At 40.8% G+C, this 7,601-nt stretch overlaps 1 pseudogene; it reads right to left on the minus strand.

The window, feature by feature from the left end:
- Window positions 1-6,356: 6,356 nt before the first annotated feature.
- On the minus strand, window positions 6,357-6,849 carry LOC117695170 (large ribosomal subunit protein uL16-like; annotated as a pseudogene).
- Between the last annotated feature and the right edge of the window lie 752 nt (window positions 6,850-7,601).

A 7,601-nucleotide genomic window follows, 5' to 3' on the forward strand; every position in this document is an offset into this window, starting at 1 on the left:
GTCTACAGCTTGGTGCAATGGGATCCTGTGCCCACAAGCATGCATAAACGGAACAGCGTCTCAGCCCTTTAGCATATTCAACCAAGCTTGAGGGGATGCTCCAGTCTCAATGGCCATAAATGCCTGAGCAATAACTATTTTATCACGTTGTTGTTGAGTTTTCATTTTACAAAACAACCAGAGTAAGATCAATGTCCCTCCAAGTAGCATACAGCCAAACAAACCTACCCCCACCCACTCCTTAAAAAAGGAAAATGCAGAAAAAAGCCAAGAGGTAAAGTCTTTAAAACTGATTATATCAAGACTTGTATTCTTGAGGTCTAATATCTTCAACTGTAATTCTTCTTGAAGAAACTCCAACTCCTGAGTCCAATTCCCCTTCAGATATTCTGAAATAATAGAACTGTTAACGAGGGAAGAATTATCAAAAAGTAAGGGGGTTATACATAGGGAACGTGTGGAAGCCACACAAGAAAGTTGTACGAGATCTCCAAGCGCTTGTAATTGTTGTTGTAATAAGTCAATGTGCTGATTGACCAGTAAGACCCCTGAGGCCAAATGAGCATCAGTTCTCTTCACTGTCTCAAGTGCATCGGATGCCTTTTCAGTAATTTGACTAATAACTGAGGCTGCTTGCACTTGATTGGCCATGGCAGTACCTGCAGTCACTGCAGCTGCAGCAGAAACAGTAATGGCAGTGATTATAGCTGCTGTAATGCCAAAATCTCTTTTTTGTCTCAATAATTGTATGATAGGAAAATCTTTGGGGTCAGCTTCAACAGGTACTGGTACAAATGTGGGAATATTCACCACAATTGCTGTCCGGTTTTTTCCATTCCAACATTTTGTTAAGTAACATGTAATATTAGGACTATGGCAATTAATTATTGAGCTGTTTTCAAACAACTCTTCATCAAATATAAGGAAAAAATATGGTGCTTGAACACACACTAGCAATGGCTCAAGCGTATAATTAGAATATTGTTGATTAATCTTCAAATTCGATAAACTGATCTTTGTTTTATTTCTTTGCGTGGTCTCCAATCGTGTACCACTGACATTATTAGATGTATGGAAGCTTCCTTGTAGATTAGCAAAAGCTGATATACTAGTAGATGCCTCGGTATCATTTATAATTATTCATTCGAAAAATGGCCACTCACTCCCAGGGCCAGAGTGAGTGTTATTTGCTTTAAATCTTTTTAACTTTTGATTAAAATAAAAACTCTCCGATAGTTTAAATTTCTGTAATTCTGGTGGTTGACATGCTGTAAATGTCGGAGGAAAATCCAATAATGGACAGCACCATGGTATCTGTCTTTTAGCGGTCACATTAAGAGGAGAATTATCAGGGAATGGTATAGTTACATTGCTAGTGAGCATAATTGTAGTGATATTAGAAGATGTATTATCACCACCAGTTCCACTTCCACTAGTTGCTCCAGTACTTATTTGTGACAGGGCATTCATTAATATCCCTGTAGGAATTTTATTAGCAACAAGTGGATCTTCCCAATATCCCAATGTCATTTTTGTAATTTTAATACATAGCCCTTTCCCAGAGCTAATAGTCTCATTTTGGAAAGTAAAACATAATGCCATATTTAATTTTATTGAGGTGGCATTATATGGTTCTGTTTCAAACTTAGGCGTTTTGATGCATGGTGCTTCCATGGCACAACTTGTGGATAAGAATAAAGGAAGTTTAGTCGAATTAGCATGTACAGGTATTGGAACGGGCCATGTTCTCACTATTGCCCACAGAGGTAGGCTGCTCCTTATGGGAGTCTAAAGAATTAATATCAGAAACATTGACGTCCACAGCCTCTGGATCCGGATTTTCTTTTTCTCCATCCTTCACTATTCTTGTCAATCTTGTTGGTACCCAGATCGGATTTTCTTGTTCCTGTATCTAAAAGGCCTTTGAATAGTTTTCCTTCAATTTTTAACTCTAGTGTTGGCCTTGTATTTAATTCAAGTGAAATAAAAGCATGGTTCCCGCTGGAAGAGCCAAAGCCCTTTTTTCCTCGGACTTTATCTTTGCTAGGAAACATAGAATGTAAGCTGGGTAAAATTAATAATTGAGCAATACGATCTCCTGGGGAAATGGCACTTATCCCTCTTGGGGAGGAGCACATAATTTTAACTACTCCCTCAAAGTTTTGATCTATGACACCTGGATGGACTATCAATCCTCTCAAGGTTGTTGAAGATCGTCCCAGCACAAGTCCCACCGTGTCCTTGGGAAGAGGGCCAGAAAAATCTGAGGATATTGGCTGACAGCCCATAGTGGGCGTTAATACCGCTCGGGTGGTGGAACAAAGGTCCAGTCCTGTGGAGCCTGCTGTGGCCCTCCGGACCATTCCTTCCTCTGAGATTTGTCCTGTCTGCTCTCGAGTGCCCCATACATTTGAGGGCCCTGGGGACGTGGGCCCCACTGCCCGTTTTTTGGCAATGGAGTCAATGGCTGTCCCTTATTGTCTTTTACTGATCTACATTCAGATGCCCAGTGTCGGCCTTTTCTACATCTAGGACACATTCCAGGCTGTTTACCTCCATTGTTTCCTGCTGCTTTCTGGCACTGTTTCTGAACGTGTCCCATTTTACCACACTTATAACATTTAATATTATTGTTTCTCTGTGCAGCCAGTACTGCGGCCGCTAGACCTGCATTGGACAGTGGACCTCCTATCTCTCTGCACGCCTTCATCCAGGCATTAAGCCCTTTATTCTTCCAAGGCGTGATGGCATTTCTACAATCTTTGGTACATTGTTCATAAACAAGTTGTTCAATTAATGGCATGGCAGATTCTGAATCTCCAAAGATCCTTCCTGCAGCCTCCATCATCCTGGCAACAAAGTCTGAAAATGGCTCATTAGTTGCTTGGATGATCTTTGTTAAGTTTCCAGAGACCTGCCCTCTATTAGGTAAACTTTTCCATGCTTTGATGGCAGCCTGATTAATCTGTTCATAAACTTGTGCTGGATATAGGGTCTGATTAATTGCCCCTGGCTAGTTAGCATATCAAAGCTCCATTGGGGGTGATTTTGTGCCATGTTATCTCTGGCCTGTGTAGCACACAAATCATGATAAAGAGATTTCCATTCTAAATATTTGCCTGTAGGGACAATTGCCTTGATAGTACTATACCAATCCCCAGGCGTCATAGCACTTTCTGCAAGTCTCTTTATTAAGGCTTGGGTAAAAGAGGCATTTATGCCATATGTTTGCACCGATTCTGCCAATGACTTTAATTGTTTCAAGTCTAAACTACGATGGTATCTCTGCTGATTCTGATCTTCAAAGACCAGAAAGGCTGCTCTAATCCTTCTTCTCTCCTTTTCTGGAATCAAGGAGGTGGCTATTGGAATAACATGTCTCCTAGCCTGTTCTTGTTTTGTCTTCTGCACAAGCAGCTGCGGTGCTGATGGCAAACTGCCAGGTGCATAAGGAGGATCCGGACGATATCTTTCTTTCTCATAAGGAGCTGCCTCCTCATCTAATTCTGTTTGATTGTCCGAATCCAACCCATCCTGGGACGAAGTATCGTCCTTGTTTTCTCCATCCTCAGAGGACGTCTCCTCTGAGGCGGAGTCATTCAGTGTTAATTTTCTAAACCCAGACAAGGCTGGATATATTTTTTTTATATTTCTCTGATGGAGCTATTTTCTCAGCTCCATTCTCTTTTTTCTTTTTTCTTTTCTCTCCCTCCTTCTTCTTCTGACATGGAGGGCTTAAAGGCTGTTTATCATTGCCTTTTTTTCTGCTAGCATTCCCTTCCTTTTCTGCTTCTGATAGGCTATCCTGACACTGAGTAAGGACCCTTTGTCCTTCTCTAATCTTTTCTTGGCATTTCTCATCCGCTATGCATGCCTGAATCATCCTAAAAATAGATAACGTGCCTGCTCTTAATCTTCTCTCTTCCTTTTCCCGGGCTAAATCAGCTCCTAACTTTTCCCATGATCGCGTGGTAAGGGATCCTGTAGGACCAAACCACGGAGCAACTCTATCTACCTCTTTAAAAAACTTCAAAAGAACCCCATCTGAAATAGTCAAGCCGCTTTCCTGCAGCAGCACCTGCACTGCCACTAGAGCCAGCTTAAACTGTTGATTGCCCATAATTCTTTATCTACAGAACTGGGCGAACCTGCACAGTTATCTGCCTGTGATTTACGGTTCACTTTGAAAAGGAGGACACGTACACTCCAGTTCCTTAATATGACAATTAAGGCAAAAGCAAAACAGGAGAACAACCACCACCCAGACAGGGATAGCAAAAGCAAGGCTGAGCATAGGATCCACCATATCTTACAGAAAAGTGTCTAGACTTACTGCACCGTCAGTTCTGAATCTTGTTTCTGCGAGCTAAGCAGGGTCCTTCAAGGTAGACGATCCTCGGGGGCGTTCGGCCCCAAATGCGACACGCTACCTCGCCGATAAGGAGCACATCACACTCAAGATTCTTCTGACAGCGTCTTTTATTGTTACAACTCTTTTAGTTAGAAGGATGCAAGATGGACAACAAAGGAAGGACCCCAAGCCCCAGAATGTTCTGACTTATATACTATCAAAGAGACATGATCTGTCTTCATTGGCTTACAGACTGGGGTCTCATTTACATATCCACTGATAGTACTTTCAGCGGGAAAATTCGCGCCTACGCGTGCGCACAGCTGCAGACACCAAGGCCAAAAAGAACCAGGAACAGGAAGCCAGCGCCATCTTATAATGGCGAGCGTATAGCTACTTCAGCAAACGCAGCATGGCTCCTAACAGTCCCCTGTGAGCCTCCCTGTGAGCATAGGCTAGTTGACTCTGTATGTCTTCTTATAGTTTCCTTGACCCCTCAGGCTTGCTCAGTTGTATACTGAACTCTTCTACAAAACTTCCTAAGCTCTGCCTGATGTTTGGCTATGGGTCTCTGCATGTTTCTATCTGCTGCTGAATGAAGGAAGCCTTTCACGAAAAAGTTATGCTAGGTACCTGTCTGCAAACATAGCATAGTGTAACAGCAGACCTGCCCCACGTTGGGCGGTTCTGCAGGTCCGGGTCTAGCAAGAGAGAGTGTAGGGCAGGCGACGCAAAGAATGGAGACAAGACAGAGGTTCTGATCAAGTCTCAAGTCTCCTTTATTTTGTATCTCTTATTGTCTCCTCCTAATTGTCACCTCTCATTGTCTCCCATATTCTCTCCTATTGAAGGGAAATCTGGGGTATTTTCAGGCGTTTGCCACATGGATATCACATGCCTTGCAGGTATGGATATGAAGTAAGCCTTACAGGAGTGTATAGCAAGGATAGCACTTGCACCTTGCACCTTGCAGGCTTGGATACCACGTGTGCCTTTGGGGGCAGTAAACAGCAAAACAAAATATGTGGGATATCAGAGTGTGCTTCAGCTGTTGTAGGCTGTTGAAAAACAAGTCTCACGTCAGGGTATATGGCTTGAGATGGCTGCAAAGCTGATAGCCGCTTTCTGCTAACAGTCAGCTCCCAACAGCATAGTATCATTAATAGTGTCAGGGGTTGGCTCTGTCAAATTATGATATGGGCTAATTATTGGCTGGCTGTTCCCTCAATTTCTGTTCCACTTTTATCCCTATAAATCTTGTAGGTAGGATAAATTTGGGGTCAAAAATTTTGTGGGTGGTTTGATATGCCTCTCCTTTCATTGGAAGACCTGCTTGGCTAGACGAGGTGGCCATTTCAGTCTCTATATCTCCTGCTGGTAAGAATCTCAGCTAAGTCATCCTCATAGACTCCCAGTAGTTTCCCTCATTCCAGGTCTCTATCTAATTTCAAAGATGTTCCCTACTAATTTCCATTGTCACTCCAAGGTCTAAAATCCTGGGTAATACAGAGGGCCCCAGGATGCGTGAATCTCACTCAGAAGGGGAAACAAAATAGTCATCAGAGGTGGATGGAGAGCTGGAACTGAGTGAAAGATGGAGAGAGGAGGGGTATGGAATGGTGATGAATAAAACAAAAAAGCAAAATGAATTCTACAGTACATATTTTATGCCAATTAACATTCAATAATAATATATTTTATAAGGACACATTCATATTTAGAGGAAAGAGATTAAATACCTGGAAAAACAAGGAAATAAAAATATAAAGTAAGCCAAGATCTTATGCTTACTACAATGATAAAAACATTCAGTAAAGTAATAAATCATTCCCTAAATTTCAATTTTGAATTTAAAATATTGAGATAAATTAAATTTCATGCATCAATAAATTGCAGATTAGATATATTATGATATATTTAATGTGATCCATTTTTAAGCAGACAGATGTGAGATTTTTTACTGAACATGATTTGGCAGGGTATAGGAGAACATTGTAAAAACTCTTCATGGATGTAGGGCTCTCCACTTGTCCAGGGAACCATGACTGGTGATATATTTGAGACCACAGTATTCAGGAATGAGCCGCTTCTCAGCAATGATGTCTTCAAATTCGTCTGCATTAAACTTGGTTAAGCCCCACTTCTTTGAGATATGAATCTTCTGGTGGCCAGGGAACTTGAACTTGGCTCTGTGCAGAGCCTCAGTTAAAAGTTCCTTATTCTGTAGCTTGGTATAGATGGACATGGTAGCCAGGTCAATGTGAAACCTGGCCTCTGTGAGCTGGGGCTTCCCAAAGGCACCATACATACACCTGTCTGGACCCAGTCAACCCTAGTACAGGACTACATCTTGTTGTTAACAAGTTATGAACTTTTGCCTTTTCCAGTCCCAATTCAAAGATATGAATCTTAGCATAAGGGACACTTTGATAGAAGTGACACTTTGGATATAGTTTGTTCTTACAATACTGGTAACACCCTGCAGGGCAGCAGACCATTGTGACAATAAGATCATTGCTGGCATGCCAGAGGAAAAGAGAATGTGATCCATTTTATTTTGAATATAGCCTCAAAACATTCTAAGCAGTTGCATATATAGGCTGAAGGTGGTTGTTACAACAGAGCAATGTCTCTAAAATGGAACAGTGTTTAGTTTTGCTAATGAATCTTTTCTTTCTTCTTCTTCCTTTACTTCTTCTCAATAATACTGTGTAACTTTCAAAGTAAGAAAGATAACTCTTATTTCCTTAGAAACATAAAGACAATTACAACGAACAAAATGGCTGCAAATTACCACAATAACCATTATTGTTTTTCAGGTCACAGAGACCCGATAATACACTAGAATGTGGTCGAAGATAATAAATGTCTTGCAGAGGTCAAAACCATTTAGCCATTGCTACAGCAACTTCTTTATCTACTGAAAAAGTCATTGTGTAAAGGCAAGGTCCTTATACTTTTTCTAGAATGGTAATTACTGTGATGGTCATGGACTATTACTTTTAACAGAGGTGATCATTGTAATATTTTAAAATATCACAAGTTAAATAAGAATTTTAAAGTTAGAGCAAAAGTAAGTTAGTATTTAATTCAATTAAGATGTATTTAGAAATGTAAATGTACTAATTAAAAGCTAAAATGAAATCAATAAAATATGATGAATATGAGAGAAAATTCTGCTATTGTAAAAGAACCAGGAAAAGCCTTTTCACTGGGAAAATGTGTAAAGGTACTACAAAATATCATAACA

The sequence above is a fragment of the Arvicanthis niloticus genome, chromosome X (genome assembly GCF_011762505.2).
Source record: "Arvicanthis niloticus isolate mArvNil1 chromosome X, mArvNil1.pat.X, whole genome shotgun sequence".
Taxonomy (NCBI): domain Eukaryota; kingdom Metazoa; phylum Chordata; class Mammalia; order Rodentia; family Muridae; genus Arvicanthis; species Arvicanthis niloticus.